The 18,825-nt window shown below is 40.4% G+C and overlaps 1 long non-coding RNA gene across 1 annotated transcript in view; it reads left to right on the forward strand.

The window, feature by feature from the left end:
* The first annotated feature begins 514 nt into the window (after positions 1-514).
* Positions 515-18,825, forward strand: part of LOC127470442 (uncharacterized) — a 35,507-nt gene continuing 17,196 nt past the window's right edge. The window contains exon 1 of the long non-coding RNA XR_007904301.1: positions 515-926. This is a non-coding gene — a long non-coding RNA (uncharacterized LOC127470442). The remainder of the gene's footprint in view (positions 927-18,825) is intronic.

The following is an 18,825-nucleotide window of genomic DNA, read 5'->3' on the forward strand; positions in this document are numbered from 1 at the left end:
GCCATGTGCCTACAGCTGATCTTAGACAAGTGTTTCCTCTTGGATCTTGCCTCTCAAAACTCCATTGCTGTCTTGCCCTAATTTCCTTATTTTCTCTCCTTAAAATTAAGCACTTTCTTTTTCTGCCCTGTTAACAGATTTATTTAAGTTATACAGCTCTGTGTTTTGCATCTGACATGAAAAATCTGGATGTAGGTTAGAGCATTTTTGTGCCACTTTAACAGAAGTAAAGACAATTTAGTAACACAATTCCATTGTTCCAGCAAAAGACAACTGGACTGCTAAGGAGCAGAGTTTGATTTGGTGTCACCAGTTCCCAGATCTTACCAGATAACACTCAGCAAAAGCCTTTGTTCTAGTTTTTAAAAAGAAATTAACAGAGCATGTTAAAATATAATAAAAAAGTAAATGAATAACCAATTAAGTCACCGCAAGTTCCTAAGTCAGTGATTTTATCTCAGAAAAATCTGGCAGTGGTTCTGTGCCAATTTTATTTTACAAAAGGAGTTTTGAATTAAAAACTCCTTCAGAACTTGCAGTCAAAATTTGCATGGAGCAAAATTTTGTTCAGCCTGTTCCTGCACATAAAATTTGTGCTAGTGACATGACAGCAGGTCCAAGAGATCATGGACAAACTGAGCCCTTAATGCTACTCTGCCCTTAAGGTTTACTCTGCCATCTCACTGCTGGTGTGATGATCAGGTCTAGCAAATGTACTGAGACCAATTACAACTCACAGGATCAGGGTGAAATGTCTATCCAAGCATAGAAGCTCCCAATGATTTGCAAGGGAATTGCAAGAGAGAAGACTGCATATCTGTGTGATGACAGAAGATGTCTGCCTTTCATTCAATGCTTGATTACATTTATCTTAATTCACTTGATTCTTGGTAAAAACTAATTGACTTAGAAATTCCTACAGTAAGGTAAGCTAAAATTAGTATTAACCTTGCTCCTTTGTGCACGGCTTCTCTTTCTACTCTGTTGACCTCATCTCAGAACGCCTTCATCTTTTTGCCCTTCATTTTCACATTGTATCATTCATGGTGATGAATATTCTCAGTGCTGGTGCACTCAGTGTTTTTTACTAACCCAAATTAAAGCACTTTAATGTCTTAAAGCACACCTGCAGAAAAAGGCCTAGTTTTCACCTTGCTCTGCCACTGCCCTGACACAGCCTTAACTTTCTGTATGTGGTGTGACACAGTTTGTGGGGCGTGGGGTCTCTCCTCCCTGCTGGCAATCCAGCTCACACAGCTGCATGTGCCACACAGCACCATGTGCTAGCACACATCTGAACCAGAGCTGAGTAAACACAGATTACCAAGTAGGTGTAGATCTGGATGTGAACACAAAACAGCACAGCCAAAAGTAAACTTGTTGCTGCTTTCTGGTAGTTTGTTTCTGATGCCGACTCCCGTCCTGAAGCTTTAGAAATCAGAGTTGCAATTTGCACACATGCTCGTTACTTGTGATTAATGAGACGGGACAAAAAGAGGTTTCACATCCTCCCCCAGGTAGTGATCACTATGAGAGAAATTAATTATCGAGAGCAATTTATGTCAGAGTAGCTCACAAATACTACTGCTGCAGAAGAACTCATAGCTGGAAGAAGACAGAGAATCATGTCTGATGATTGCCTTTGACAAAGTTTCCTTACAAACTTGATAACATGGAAATTGCTTTTTATGATTAGTGGAAATGACCAATACTGTGCCAATAAAAGTGTCCTCATAAGAGGTCACAGAGGCATGGCTGTTGTATTCTGTAGGCCATAAATGAGGCAAATACACTGTCCCAAAGAGGATGAGCTGAACTCAGCATTGTTTTTGTGCATTAACAAAGCAGGCTCTGGAAGGTGGCCCAGGCATATCAAAACTATCAGAGATTAGCTTTAACGTAATATGAGTTCATGCCTGCAGAGCCAAGAGCTCCTTGAGAAGAACTGACATAGGCAGCCAGGCTTAGGGAGGCAAAAATGAATGGGAAAAGAGTGGAGTGATTTAATTAGGGAATCATGAAAATCAAGCACACAGGAATCTGAATACAGAGAGATAATTCAAGCCACACATACACCAGTGGAGTGAAAGTTCAGACCAGTGATTGCCTCCTTGTTTGCAGGTCCAGCCCTGCTCTAATTTTGCATCAGCAGGGCAGGGTTAGGAGTCAGAGAGCTAATAATCACAGCCTTATCTCCTTGCTACTGAGATATGACTCAAAAAGCTGTGCCAAAACTTCTAGGCATGTGGTGAGAATGGAAAAAAATATCCCTACCATAACTTCCCTTCATTTGGCTCATTATTAACTACATGGACAGGCTATTAGCCACGTTAAAGCACTAATATTGTTTTTTCCTCTTGGTGCCAAATATGAGGATTACAGTCTACACACAACCTTAGGTCCTCTGCCCAGTATAAATTCTTTGCTAAAAATTTAGTAGTGTTCCTTCAGGATGGCTCAAACGGAGGGTTTTTCTTCTCCTTCTATCTGAACCATGGTCATTGCAGCAATGCCGATCTCCTACACAAATCTGTACCCACACCTGGCCCTAATTTCAGCTGGATTGGATCAACGAAATTCATGCAGGAGAGGTGGCAGAGGTCTGCCCAGCAGACACACATGCAGTGGGAGTTAAATAGTGACAACTGTCAGCAATTTCCTTCTTCAAAGGGCTCCAGAGCAGTGAATTATTTATCTGACTTGGGAGGCTGGATCTTGCCCTTGAGGAGGTTTCTTTTTTTTCCCCACTGCAAAGATTCAGAATTGTCATTTGGCCTCCTTAGAGTTTTGCAGCTGAGGAGCTAAGAAAAATGTGGCTTGAGAAGCTCTTGGTTCTTCATTCCTCCTGACATCTTGATGATGGACTTTGTTGTTGGTTTTTTAGTTTGTTTGTTTTTTAAACATTAGCTTTATATAACATTTTAGAAAAGAAAAAAAAAACAACAACAAACAACTGGCAGAGAAGGTCTGCAATTAGCTGTTATTCCTGTCTTTTCTGAGAATAGATTTGTATATATTATAAATAATATAATATGATAGAATTTATATTGTAAAGCATAGCATAAATATTATATTATATTATATTATATATAATCTCATTTCTGAAGAGCTAGTGATATCTAGAATAAAAACAACAGTGTGAATCTTCTTTCCAGGTGTGTGGACATAGTGTGAACAAATGCTGTTGTGTAAACCTGAGCTATATGCATCACGAACAAAGTATTTCAAGCAACATTTTCAAAAGTGACCAGTGATTTTGCTGCCTCATGTTTAAGAAGCCTCAAAAATGCTGGATTCTTGCCAGTTAAATCCCTCTTAGATTGGCCCTCTAGAAGTCAAGACACTCTCTAAATCTGCAGCCACCTTCTGAACTTCAGGTCAAGATACAATTTTGCTTAGATCAAAGGTTTTCCTTGTGGGAGAGCCTTCCTGTGTCTCTGTAGCAACAGGATTATCAGCATCTTCACTAGTCTCTGATACCACAGCATGGTGGAGTACATATGGCCCTGGTGTGTGGTGATTCATGTCCCTGAAAGGCAGGGCAATTTCCCTGGAAGTCCTTAGCATAGGGCAATTGCTGCTTGTGTTCAAGAAAATATGTTGGGAAATACATAATCCTCAGGGGATCACACTGAGTTATAGGGATTCACATCTGTGTTGGCACTGTAGAGAAGGGAGATGGGGAGGACACACCGGAATGGGGGATGGATTGGCTGCTGTGCCTGAAGTAGAGAGCTTTGCATGGGATTACAGCGCGGTTTTATGCTGCTCCCGGAAGGACTCCATAGCTGGACTGCATGCAGAGCCCAGAAAGCTGGAAACCTGCAATTAAACCCAAGTGAAAAAAAATGGACAGTCTATTTGTTAAAAGAGTATGCTGCCAGGGTCAGGAGAGTGCAGGGCTCCTGTATGAGAAGGAAGCTGTCCCTGTACGCTGGGACTGTGAGATGTCCCTTTTTGAGCCATACCCACAGCATGAGGCCTTCACTCTATTTTAATGATGCACTTTTTCTCCTAGTGACAGCCTTTGGGGTGTGCAACTCCTCTGTTCAAGGTTAGTGTTTTAAGGTGATGGCAAACCACTTGAGCAGGAAAAGGTGTCAGAGCAGTCCATCAGGATGTTTCCCTTCTACACTGTAGTACCTGTGTAGCACTATACCTGTCAGAACCTCTTCCTTGCCTTTTGCCTCCACTGAGCACTTTCTGCCCACTTTTTTCTTTCCCACTGTCACAACCCATGCAGTAGGGAGCACGATGTTCATTATAAATTCTTGTCAGGCTGAACAAACACATCCGTCCACTTGTCAGGGGACTCCTTTCTGCTTTATTGTGTAATCGTATTAGCTCCAGCAACTAGCCCACTATTTAGTCTCAAAAGTGTTGGCTAACAAGCCCTTAACTTTTACAGCACACTTCAACAAGCTCGCAACTCCCACAACAAACTTCATTATGAAGTGTGGGGTAGAATACGATAACCGTACTTTGACAAGGAAAAGTGAGAGAGGAGAGAAATAAAGGTGGAAAAGAAAGAGAAGCAAGAAGATCAGTTCTTAGGCCCTGCATCAGTCCTGCCACGTGGATGATCTGGATCTAGGGTAGAGAGTAAGAGAAAGAGAGGAAAAAGAGAAAGCATGAGCGGGACCAATACACTTCCTTTTATAGTTTCCTGGTGCACGCACCTTATGTAAAATAGATTTTTTGTGCCATTTTGTTGCACATGAGCAGCCACATTGTTCACACATGTGCACTCAGGCCTTCGGAGCCCTCCAGGAAGTGAACTGGGGGAGAGCGGGAGTTGATGCAGGAACATCGAGCATGAACCTCAAGGCCAAAAAGGAAGCTGGCTCAGAGCAGTGCTGCCACACCTCCGTGGGACCCTCTCTTCCAGTCACAATTTTCCTGTCACAGCGGTCACAATGTTTGAGACAAAACATGCTTACGTGCTTATGCCTAGTCCTCCACACCCAAGTGTTGCATGTGTCCAAAGAACAAGCTTCACACAGATGACGGTAAATTAATTTGCACAATGAGGCTTTCCCCCAAAACAGGCTTTTGGATCACCAACGAAATGTTGCAATCAGGGAGGTCCTTCTTCCTTAGAAGTGATCACAGTAGACTTTGGTTTGGAAATGAGGAGACATTTTCAAGTTGTGACTTGTGGCCACATTTCCCAATCTATTCAGTTTATACTCAAGCAACAAAGCCCAGATCTCACGTTATGCTCCAGAGGTTTGCTTTAGAAATAATAGTCAAGAAATGAGTGAGACATTTAAGAATGTAATCATACCATAGGATTATTTTGTCTGCCCCCTCTGACACTGTCTTTACAACAGTCAGAGAGATATTTCACGAACCAATATATAAACTCAGTTACAGTTGTTATTACAAAAAGTTATTTTGGGAACACTTCATTAAAGGTTTTGCCATGGTTCATGGTCTCAGTAGACAAACTGAGTCAAGTGCTATGTTTTTCTTCACTCGTTGTTATCAATAGTCCATGATATTTGACAATAGGATGTGTAATAACCTGTAACTTATCTCTAACTGATCCAGAAGGATATATGGCACATTTTTTTACTCTTTTGGGCCTTCGGTTTTGAGCATATTAGGAAAAAAAATGTGAATAGAATTAAATTTTTATTACATATATAAGCGAGATGCAGCAATGGAACCAACATCGTAAATTACAAGAATCACATATATTTTGAGTAAGAAACAAGACACACCAAATGATCATAAGGAAGGAAAAGAAATGAGTTAACCTAGCCACTGGATGGCACAATTGCTCTATTTAACTATAGCGAAACTGGGTTGTTTTTTTCTTCAGATATAATTGAATAAACAAATTGACCCAGATGCAAGATAGCTACCTACAGTGTAATAAACCAAGCTGGAAAACCATCATACACCAACTAGGAAATATAGTTTGTTACTGCACAATTTACAATGTTCTGCAAACACAACTACTTTAATGCATCAACAAACCAAAACAACTATATGAGCAACTGTTACAACACTGAACTTTGCTTGGTGTGCTGTTTATGCAGCTCCAGTGTCTTCAAATTTACGAAAAGAAAAACATAGTAAAATGCTTGAAAATGTACAAGTATAAAGGCCTAACAGATGAAATTAGGCTTCCTGATCAAATACGTATTGTTTTAAAAATAAATTATAATTAATGGGTTTAAACATTGAAATTATTGAAATATCCCTAATTTCCCAGTTGATTTTTTTCAGAATATCATTGTTTATTCTATTAAAAGGCCTGTCTCATGGTGTCAGGTGTATTGTAATTACTTAATGTTTTTTCTTGCTGACATTCTTTGGATCCACACCTTTTTTTCCTCCCTTGAGGAAAAGTAGGGAAGACGTGTATAATTCATAGCATGGACGGCTACGACATATGTTTTTTGCCTCCTGTGGGATATGTTCCTAGTTACACAGGTAGTATTTTAAAAAAAAAAGCGTATAAGGCTGATATTCAACATTGGTAGTACAATAATAATACACTGTTACAGCAGCAGAGTTCTTTTGTTAGACCTTATTGGCAGCCTACTACCCATATGGGACCTCTCCTCGCAAAATACATTTTCAGCAGCAATTTTGGCTGTTTTTTCATGGGGAGATATAAACCCAGTGAGAACTGCAAAGTGGGTGGGCACCATTGTTTGCCCAAATCAAGTACAGAAAAAAAAATTTAAGAACTGCTGATTTAACTTTTATTGTGGTTTTCAACAATTAAGAAAAAAAAAGGCAGGAGAAAGAGAGATTTGCACGATCGCATAATTTTTCAGTTGGCCACTTGCCATTAATAACTTCTAAAAGATGAGAGCAGCCTACAGTTCTTAAATGCATAAATTTCTCCCAGTTTAGGGTTGAATAAAATGGTACCTGGGGACACAAGACTTGGAAACAGCAGTGTCCCCTTACCCTTTCCAAAAGTTGGCTATTGCTGGCCTGCTGGCACACCAACCTGACAAAGGGCATATGCCTTGGTTTGATCTCTGATCTGCCAACTGAATAAACGGACATGAGGAGTGTTCTGGGGTTATCACAGAAAGATGGGGAGACTCCTGGTAGATGGAGAGCAACTTCAGACCTTATCAGATCCATGTCTCGTTTTGTATATTCTGCAACATTTTTTACTTGTTATAACATCTGAAAGGCACAATCAGATGCCTAGTTTCAGACACACATAAAAAAGAAAAAAAAGAGAAAATAAATAAGTAACATTACCCATGAAGGCTGTCGAAGCACAAAGCCACAGTGGAAAGGCTGAGAGTAACTCCAAGGGTTTGCATGTGGAAACCATGGCACATGGCCAGTTCCAAATCCCAGGGACGCCTCTCTCGCAGCAAAGAAAATTCTTTAATAGGCATAATTCAATCCCAGAAGAATAAACAGTATTTGTATGAATAGCTGACCAGTTCATGTGTGGAGGAGGGATCCCCTTGATAGGGGAAAGGAGTAGTACCCCTGAGACATAAAACCACTGGATAAAACTGAAAAAAGTATGTACTTAATATTACCAAAGACTCCTACACAAACCCAGTGCATAATCAGAGAGGAAAACTCCCTTTTCTGCAAGAAGTCCTGGCACACCAGCAGTCTGTACTGCATAAGTCTTTTTTCCTATAGAAGGCATATGAGGTAGGGATCCTGATCCTTTCCCCTCAGACTGTTTAACATGGAGAAAGAGAGTCAAAGACGAATGTGATACACTAACAGAGAGTGCAGCCGAGGCACTTGTGCGGGCACTGCTGCACTGAGCCAGGGGGGCTGCGAGGATAGGGTGCTGATTGCAGGGCCCAAATCCGGAGCCGGGGCTGGGATTCCTCTGTGAGGTCCTCCTGAGCTGGCCCTTTGCTGGCTACAGCACCCCAGCTCTGCTATGCTGCTCTCATCCCCCTCCTGGTTTATAAAAATCAGCTGCTACAAAAAGTGGGGAGAAAAGCATGACAGGTCAGTGAGCTGCTGGGAGGGTTGGCTGGGTGGGCCTGCTTGGTTTGTTTCATTTGGTCGTGTTTCATTTGGGTAACAAGGAGAACATGGCTTCAGACCAAAACAGGAGAGACACCAAGAGACACCAAGGTGACAGTACAGATGCACTGATGAACTGCTGTATTTACCTCCCAGAAAGCTATCACATGTTTAAGCCTTCACATGAAAGATTAACACACCATGAAAAATAGTAGCTATCCCAAACATGTTGCCCAACACTTCTGTTTTATAACATATTCCAATTCTCAGTCCATAGTTACAGTGCTTTCCTTAGGTAGCAGTAGAATCACAGAATATGCCAAATTTGATGGGACCCATAAGAATCATTGAGTCCAGCTCCTGGCCCTGGACAGGACCATCCCAAAGGGTCACAGCATGTGCCTGACACTTCTGGAACTCTCTCAGTCTTGGTCCTGTGACCACTTCCCCAGGGAGCCTGTTCCAGCACCCAACCATCCTTTGTGTGAAGAACCTCTTTCTAATATCCAACCTAAAAGTCCCCTGACACAACTTCAGGCCATTCCCTCAGGTCCTATCACTGGTCACTACAGAGAAGAGGTGTTTTTCAATACTTCCTAGAATAATCTTTTCTATAACTTTACCAGGCACTCAAGTGAGACTGTCAGGCCTGTAGTTTCCGGGGTCCTCCTTCTTGCCCTTCTTGAAAATTGGGACAACGTTTGCCAGCTTCCAGTCAGCTGGGACGTCTTCAGATTCCCAAGACAGCTCAAAAGTGACACAGAGGTTTTGCGATGTCTTCAGCCAGGTCTTTGAGGATTCTGCATGAGTCCCATCAGGCCCCACAGAATCGTAGGGATCCAGCTGGAGCGGCAGATCCTGCACAATTTCAGGATCGATTGGGAGCTGATCATTCTCATAGTCATGGTTCTCCAGCTCAGGGCACTGAGCCTCCCTTGGTCTGTCATCATGTCAAAGACAGAGGCAAAGAAAGCATTAAGCACCTCTACCTTTGTCTCTGCAGTGCATTTCTTCTAGAGGACACATGGCCATGACAGTTACATTCAACTGTTACTTTTTCAACACATAATAACTTTGTCAAGGAAAACAAACTATTATAACATTAGTAAACCAGATTCATCCAAGCATCATTCTAATGTTACTCTAAATGACATTTATAAAACTATATGCAATAATGAATCAGGTCTCAAAGCTATGAGCTATAAACTGATGGTTGTAACCAGATATAAATTTTAATCCACAAATGGATTTGGTGCTGTTTGCGGGTTGTGGCATCAATGAATTTCTATGTGCTCTGTTCTCTTGACAGCTGCTTTAAGTTTTTTAATGAGAAATAAGTACTGAACATACAGAATGGAATGTTTTTATCCACAAAGCTTTTATTTCAGAGACACACACACGTACAGAAAAAAGATTTTGCTTATGGATTCAGTAGGTCCAAATAACTCCATACATATATACTTTTAAGTCTGTTCAAAATGGCGTTAAAGCAATGCCATCCTACCTCGAGGTGGAATCTTATCTTATGGGATCTTAAACTTCCCCATATTCATTAAAGAAAGGAATTATTATGGACTGCAACCATGTGGTTTGCCATCATCACGATCTGCTGATAAAAATGTGTTTTATTGGTCACCTCTAAGTCTTGCCCTTGCAGACCCTGCCCAAGGAATATTGACCCATTACCAGGAGTACTTGCAAAGAGACCAAGTTTTGTCAGATGTAGCTGTTGAGCTCATGCTTGAAAATGTGGGAAAAATATAAAAGTGTAAGTTGATGATGTGTTTCTATAGAGCCCATAAAGTAACCGAAAGCGTCTGGTTTACTTTATCTTTAAATGCTATAAAGTTAATTGCAATTCTGGTTTTATTAGTTCCAATCCCTACAGGTATATACTGTATTATATCTTGAATTTCAAGGAAGATTAAATGAATATGTATTGGTTTAGAATTTATTTTAAAGAATATTTTATTGGAACTATAAAAATGCATGCTTTACAAATGAAATTAATAATGCATATTTTTAGAAAATATTCAGTTTGTGTCTTAATCTAGTAATTCTATCCTTCTTGTTAATTAAAAAAGTTAAAAAGCAATCTCAAAACATCAGAGAAGGCACAAATGTGAAAGTTAAGTTAAACACAGTGCTACTTTTCTTTAGCCTCATTCTTGACATTTTTATGATGTAAAATGGGAAATTAACACCAGATTGAGGAATCTATTTCCCTTTTTTTTCCCTTTGAAATATCAAAATTACTGCAGTTTCACTTCAGACTGTCAATCACTCCATTTTTTGACAGAAAAAGAAAACCATTAACAAAAATATACATACATAAAATGTCTTTCTGTCTTTTTTTCCCCTGTGAAATCAATCTACCTTCACTGCTGTACTATTAGAGAGCCTTCCCAAAGTTATTGTGAATGGTATTACATTTTTTCTTGTTTATAGAATCTCTCTTATATTACTCTGTTTAATATTCAAAATAGCTCGGAGGCTGCAATTTGATTCTGAAATGAAATAAAATATTTGACAGTGGATTAATCTTTCTCATAATCACACTTTCCTCTGCCAAACTCTATTTTTTCAGCCAGTAGTTAAGGCCTTAAAGTCTATTCCTCAGCTATAGCCATCCCTGCAGTTTTTTTCACCTCAAAAATTTATAAGAGTTTTACGATCATGGTTTAATAAGAAAAATATTACTGCTGCATCCCAATAGTTTAGGCAATATTAGTGATACCTAGAGGAAGAAAAACAAACCAAAAAAGAAAAAAAACACATTTCTATATGACCTTGACCAACACACATACCTATTTTATGGGTTCTGTTGTATCTATCGAAGGTTTTTACATGGAAAACTCAGCTGTATTTTCCTAGTCTGTTCACTGGGTCTTAGTACTGACCTATGGCCATTCAAGCCATAGAAAAATTAAGAAGCCATAGGGAAATTAACACTAGCCTCCTAATATCTTAACTGGGTCATGTGTGATTGGTGCCTCAGTGAGAAACCTCCAAGGAAAGTGAGGGTTTGGGAGGAGGTGGCCCTGGGGTCCCTGTCCCTGGCAGAGCAGGTGAGACAGTGAAGAAGAGACATGAACCAAGCACTTGCTACCAACACTGACATGACTTGCTCTCTCCTCATCTGCCTCACTATTAAATCTGAAAATGTCACCAGCATTTCATCTTGTAGCATTACAGTCTCCCTCATCAACTTCTTGCAGCCATTCAGCCAGGAGAGCCTTTCTTTATAGCACTTGCTCCTCACACACAGCAGTGCCCATCTGCATTTGGTGACTGTGGCGTTTCAGGTCTGCCCATGGAAACAATCATGTCTGGACAAGTTGACACAAGCTTTGCTGTCATTATTCCACTGAAGATAGAATATGGTTGGACTGTAAGTTACCAGAGGTAAGTTTTAATGTAGAGTTTTTAAATACATTTCAAGATCTTCTGTGCTGAAAATGTTGCATTTGTGAACAAGATGTTGCTGTATTTTAGCCCATGCTGCATTCACTTCTCTGTTGCAAAGCAGAGGCACTTGCCTGTTGGGCATGAGGAAAGTGATGAGATGCTAGATGGTGGAATACAGCATCTCTCCACACTCCCCAGTACTTGTGAGGGGCCATCTGAGTAAAGCACGGGGATGCCCTTCCCTCCTGGCTCCTGGCTTTCTGCCCTGCCCCCAAAGGCAAATCAGACCTAAATCACACCCACTGCAAACTCTGTGGCAGACAGACAAGGCCAGAACTGGTTCATTTTCAAGATTTTATAGTCATATGTGAATAATTATCACTTATGCATTTCTAGAAAAAGGGCATAGATGGCAGTTGTGTCTATTTTATAATCTTTTATCTCTCTTGGTCTATGCATGCAGTCTGTACCTGACCTTGGGCGCCGCAGTCAGAACAGATGGCATGTACATGTGGGGCCTTCCTTGCAATTTCATGGACAGGGATGACACTACCCTGGTGTAATGGACAAACTTCAGCTTAATGTGGGAAAGGGTAGATTGTGAGAAGGAACATTTTCCATAGGAAATGTGAGAATGGACTATATGAGGAACATTTGGCATTTCTCTGATATGTCATATATATTCCACAAGCTTTTCGAACCCAACTCATGAGTGGGAAGAGAGCACGAATAACAGAACAATTGCATAATATTTGGTCTAATATTATTGTATGACACTTTTGGCCTGATCTTGTGAATTTGTATTTCAGATTACCCACTGGTCTTTTTCAAGAAATCTAATTAAACTTCAAAGATGTTCCCACTAAATTGAACTCTATAGCTTCAGCAACAGGAATGTCATCAGAATTTTTGGAAAGGAAACATATGAATATTGCAAGAAAAAAAATAGTTGGAAAAATGCTTTTAGAAGGCTACTGACCATGGGCCAAACCATGCCCTCAGCTATGTGCAGGCTATTCCCACTGAAGCTAAAGGGATTTGTATATGCCTTAGAGCTGAATATGGTTTTTTACTTCAGATGGCAAAATTTTCCATGGCCAGATAAGGAATTCACAGTCAAAAATCAATGTATGCTATAAATACCACTGCTCGGAGTTTCTTTATATAGCTGTTTCTTCAATGAAGAGTATCTACCTGCTTTGTAAAGGAGTTTGACAGTCACAGTTTTTCCTTCCCAGCAGACTCTTAGAAAACTGTTGCTAGCAGTACCACTGATCACTTGCATTCAGCAAGCCTTTGGAAATAAATGTAATTTATTATAAAGATAATACAGAGGGGAACAACAATGTATGTTTGGGATTTAATCAGGCTCTGCATATCTCAGAGGCTCACAAACCTTGAGAGGTCTCTAGTCCAACCTCTGCTCAAAGGAGAGCAACACTGCATGAGAACGGTTTGCTCAGGACATTGTTCAGCTGGATTCAAAAGCACTGAAGAACAGAGACCCCACAGCTTCTTCGAGAAACCTCTTACAATGCTTAATTACCCTCCAAGTGAATATTTTTCCTTGTATCCAGTCTCAATCTCCTGTTTCAACTTAAGTCTGTTATCTCACCACAAATCTCGGTGAAGACCCTGACTCCATCTTCTCAAACACCTCCCCATACACACTGGGCAGGCTTTGGTGCCCTGGAGCCACCTCTTGGGGCTGAACAAGCCTAGGCCCCTTGGACTCTTCCCACCAGACAAGTGCTGCAACCCTAACCATCCCTGTGTCCCTCTGCTGAACTTGTTCAAGGTCCTCAATGCCTATCTTGTACTGAGACCCCAAAGTGGATGTAGTATCTAGATGTGCTCTAACGAGTGTTAAGTAAACTGGGATCTCTTCCTTCCATCATTTCACTTGCTATAAATAGAACCCAGGATGCTGTTGGCATGCTTTGGTGCCAGGACCCCCTGCTGTCTCACATTCAGCTTGTACCCTCCAGGTCTCACAGATCCTTTCCAACAGAGTTGCTCCTCAATCAGGCAAAACCTGGTCTAAATTAGTGCAAGGGGTTAGTCTGTCCCAGTGCAGGACATGGCATCTGTCCTTGCTGAATTTCACAAGGCTCCTGTCAGTCCATTCTTTCAGCCTGTCAAGATGTCTACCTTTATCAAAATATTCACCACATGTGGAAAAGCCTTAGAGATTCATACTGTGGAAAGTATCATAATAGAGTTCCTCTGTGCTGACTCTTACTTTCAGAGTTATCCCAGTAGTCTTTACTTGTTTTTGATTTTTCCACTTCTTGGGATTCTACAAACGTAGGAGTGCATTTTGGACTGTGCTGTGCCAAAAGCTAGAGGAATCTCTGCCAAAATTTTGAAGTTTAAAACCTTAGTCTTTGAATAAAGCCTAGGACTGAAAAAGTGATTTACCACTCCTGCCAAGAGACTATTTTTAAGGTGACAGTCACCATAGTAGAGGACATGAAAATCCTTGTTTTAACTGTTTTCAGATGCACCCTTGTTTCTGTGTCATTTTAACTTTTGTCAAAGAAACAATCCTTCCTATTGCCATAGTTGTATCTAATTAAAAATTCAGCATAGAATTCAGAGAGCCTTGCTTACCAAATGATCTTGTTATCAGATGATATCATTTACAGCAGGATAGTTTATGGCCCATATACAAATTTTTCATCTTCTATATAACTCAGATATAACCCCTTAACTCTGACCCCCAAACCTTAGAACCTCCTCAGATTTCTAGACCCTTTCTCTAGGATCTACCAAGTTTGAATATGTTATCCAACCACAGATTAAAGTTGATTTTAGTTTTTGCTTCATTCAGAAGTACATTGCAGAAGTTCTGAAGATAGGAAGGGATAGATCCCAAATGTTGCAGAATCAATGCTCAGGAAACCCAAGTTTAGACATTGAAGGGATTGTGCTATGAAGTATTGTGAATGGACAGAAACTAAGGCAGGAGGTAGTAGATTTGCTGGATAATTGTTGTGATGTTATAAGCATTTTCCCTGTTGTGGGAAGTTGTGGATTGCCTGGAAGTTAAAAAAGTTAAAAACAAGTAATAGGCTGGGCTGTGTCAAGTCAGCTTCTCATCAGAACAGCCTCTGACTGGAATGACTAACTCTGCAGGCTTTCACTTTGCTCTGTTGGGTTTTTTTTCCCCTGTTGTATTCTGGCTGGGGGAAGAGCATAGGACCGTGGAAACTAGTTTACCATATTGTCTCCTTTGTTCTCCTGAGCCATATAGTCCAGCACTGGAGCCCCAGCTATTTTGTTTCTTGTTTTTGACTGGAGGTTGGAGGGAAAAGGAGCTAGAAAATGATTCCTGCATTGTTGATTCAAGCTATTTCCTTAGTATCTTTGTGGTGCTGCTATTTCCTTGTCAGTAAACTCTTATTTTTTCACTTACACCTTTTTGCATTTTTGTCTCTTTATATTAGGGGGGGGAATAAAAGGGGAGAGGGTTCATTTTATTGGAGTTCCCGCCACAGTATTTGTCTTTAAACCAAGACAGATAGGAGCAGAAGAGGTTGATGGCTCTCTGGTTTTTGTGCTATCATAGAATCATAGAATATGCTGAGTTAGAAGGGACCCATCAGGATCATCAAGTCCAACTCCTGTCCCTGCATGGGACACCCCAAGAATTCACACCGCATGCCTGAGAGCATTGTCCAAATGCTTCCTGAGCTCAGACAGACTTTATGCTGTGACCATTTCCTTGGGGACCCTTTCCAGTGCTCAAACACCCTCTGGGTGAAAAACCTTTTTCTGATACCCAACCTAAATCTCCTCTGACTCAGCTTCATGCCATGTCTTCAAGTCCTGTCACTGGTCACCACAGAGAAGAGATCAGTGTGTGCCCCACCTCTTCCCCTCACGAGGAAGTCGTAACTGCAATGAGATCTCCCCTCAGTCTCCTCCAGGCTGAACAGATCAAGTGCCCTCAGCTGCTTCTCATACAGCTTCCCCTCAAGGCCCTTCACCATCTTCACTGCTCTCATTTGGATGCTCTCTAATAGCTTAATACCTTTTTTATATTGTGGCTCCCAAAACTGCACACAATATTCAAAGTGAGGCCGCCCCAGTGCAGAGCAGAGTGGGACAATCCCCTCCCTCGACCGGCTGGTGATGCTTTGCCTGATGCCCCCCAGGACACGGTTGGCCCTCCTGACTGCTGTGGCACTATGGGAGGTTAATGAAAGAAGGAGCAGCTGGGCAAAGAGACTGCTTTAGGAATTGATGTTATAGCTGTTCAGAAAGGCAAAAGAAAGGAAGAACAATAGAAGCACCTTTCCTGCAGGGAGAGAGAAAGACATATAAATATTTCCTCTGTGGGAAAGCTGTCATATGTGTATATGGATATCAGGGTAGGGTAGCTGGCCAAGAGGGAAGTGAGCTAATGAAGACATTCAATTGCTGAAAATTTAGTCTTAAAAAAAAGCCATTTACTTCTGCTGAGACCTAGGCTTACAGATGAGATATCCAGCAATGTCATATTGGCAAATGAAAGGAAACATGACTACAGTAACAGGTGTCTCTTAGCTGGATTGTATGTGCCCTCTCAATACAATTGCCCTTCTGGAATTAGGATGTCTAGCAGGAAGGGAAGAGGAGCAAGATGCTCTGATCCAGCAAAGAGTTCAGATATACAGACAAAAGTACAATTTCTCTACTAAGTGCAAAGCTGGTAAACATCAGAGGCACTGGGTTATAGCTGGTACTATTTAGGTAAGCATCATTCACATATAGAAGAGGGAAGGTAGGAAATTCTGGAGGAAAGAACTTTCATGCTCTGAAAAAAAAGCTGGAGACCAAGGCTTTAGTGGGGCCTTTCTCTGAAGCATTTCCTGTAGCCTGTGCAGAACTGGAGAGAGAAGTAGAAAGGCAGAGCTGTAACACTATCAGGGTGGTATCTGGCAGAGATTTCTGCTTCATAGGAATGGTGCTACTAAGCAGACTAAGCAGAAGCTATGAAGAAGTGAGAGAGAGATTCTGCTTGAACCAAAGGGGAGCCCAATGCTAGCATTTGCATTCAAGAGAGCTGTGAGTGATCATCTTTCCTTCATTCAGTGGTTTCAGAGGTAAACAGGAGAGAATGGTAATCCACTATAAGACCTCTGTTGAGGAGAAAGACATGGAAATTCTGTATCAAATGAAGTCATAAACATATTAAGAAGTATTATAAAATGAATAGGAAAAGACTCACATCAGTATGCCTATGTAAACAGGTGGTTCATGTACATTTTGATTTTTGAAAATAGCTTTACTCCCTCATCCTTAATGAAGGAAATGAGGATGCCAGTGGTAAGGCAGAATCTGAAAAGGGCCACAAAGGTGATCAAGGTTAAGGACAGGCTTTGGTATAAATGAGCACATATGCTTGGACTCCACAGTCTGGGAAAGGTGACATGGGGACACATGATGAGTTTTACAGAAGAGAGTGGCTGGGTTTCAGTGTCCCCCCTGTTTGCTTGGTGGTCCATAGCTCCTGCATTCAATGTGTTGCATTCAAAACCAGAGGAAGCATTTCTTCATGCAACAGTTCCCCCATTCTCACGAAGGACTGATATAAAAAGTAAGGAGTCTTGTTGGAACGTGGTTCTGGTCCTGTGAGAGCACCTGTTATTTTCATATCCCTCAAGTAAGGAGAGGACAGTGTCACTCACCTTCCTTGTGAATAATTTAATTACATCCTATTTTAGTGTCCTCTAGGGAGACACCATGGTGGGAAGCAAAGTATCTGAAAAACATCATTTCAAGGGAGATCTCAAAAATATTTGAATAAAAAAAAAAGGTACTTCAAGAAAGTCCCTCATATAATACCCCTTAGAATCAGCAAGATTTCAAGTATGCTGTACTGGTGACTTCAGAGGTAGCTGTGTATAAACTGACTGTAAATCTTATATCCAATAAAACTTCAATAACCCAGGTGTTGTAATCATATCAAAATTCTAATACTGTCTTCTTTGCCAGAGCTTGCTGAAGAATAATTCCTTTATCTCATTGGCTCAAAGGACATTGCAGACTTCACTTTGTTGGCAAGTACCTGCATTGGCCAAGGGAACTAGAAGGAACTGGGCAAGGACCAAGGGAGTAAAATTTGGCAAGGTAAAACCACTTGAATTCCATAGGAACTAGGTCACCAAATGCATCAAATAGCTTAAATAATAGCAATTAGACTCTGTAAAACACTTTCCTTTGAGACACTTCAAGTGATGTTGACAGCCATTCGTTAAATTTTCATTCCCCACTAAAACAAAACAACCTCCCCCAAACAAAACAAAACAAAGAAAAAAGCAAACAAAAAATGTAACTGAGTACATAAACACACTTGACAAAAAGCCAGCTAATTAGACAAACAAAATTCTTGGCTAGTACAGTAATTTACAATAAATTATACATTGCAATATGGTCAGGTAGTTCAAATCCAAGCTATTTTTTTTTGGTGAATGAATAGGGGAGAAATAGAAAATGTAAGAGTACTCCACAATATTTGCTAGCATAAATTCTTTGCGACCCAAGAGGAAACATCAGTAAGACAAAAAATGAAGCTCCTTATATTTTGGCTTGCCAAACAGGTTCTGTAAAAGACTGGTTTTTTTCAAAGAAGGCATGTACCATATTACGTTATCATTCCTAATTTGTTATATATCTGGTATAAAAGGGACCTTATGGACTTGATATTCAAAGTTGATCAGTATGTTCACTTCTAACATAGTCTTCTGCTGAACCAAAAGAGTCCAGCAATTTCACAGAATTGAACCTGGGACAAACTTGTTGAAAACTGTTTGCTTTTTGGCCTGGAAATTAATCTGCTTGGTTTTCATTTTATACAGAACAAAAGACCTTCAATCTGTCATATGGTAATAAATCTTCCTTCTGAGAATGACACTTTTTGGGTTTGAAAAATGATCTGACATATTATCTTTTCTTTCTTTGGGTCCAATGATTTTCTCTGAAAAAATCAAGACCTTACTTTCAAAGCATGAGGAACAAACTCACTAAAGAAACATTAATTTATTATTTTTAACATCATGATTAGGACTTATTTATGAATCAAAAATCCTTGTGTAAGCTGCCGTGTATATCTTCCATGTTTTAGGTTTAATGTGTTAGGCAGCAGCCAAAAAAGATAAAAGCACAAAGAATCAAGGAGAAGAAGACTAGGATACATGTCAAGTCACAGTTTCAATATGACAGTAGCCTAGGCATTAACAGAAACTGGAATATACACAGGAATTTTAAAAGGAAGATCCTGCTATGCATACGAAATTAGGGAAGGAATCTCATTTTAAATATATACAAAAAAGGTATGTGAGACTATGTCCATATATAGACTGACAGGCTGTTTAGCAATCAGAGGTGGACTTCTTGAAGTTGAGGGAAAGTTAATTTGGATGGAATATGCAGACACACAAACACACGAAA

This window comes from Manacus candei, unplaced genomic scaffold (genome assembly GCF_025592945.1).
Source record: "Manacus candei isolate 608988 ecotype Guabito, Panama unplaced genomic scaffold, ASM2559294v1 h1tg000021l, whole genome shotgun sequence".
NCBI classification, from domain to species: domain Eukaryota; kingdom Metazoa; phylum Chordata; class Aves; order Passeriformes; family Pipridae; genus Manacus; species Manacus candei.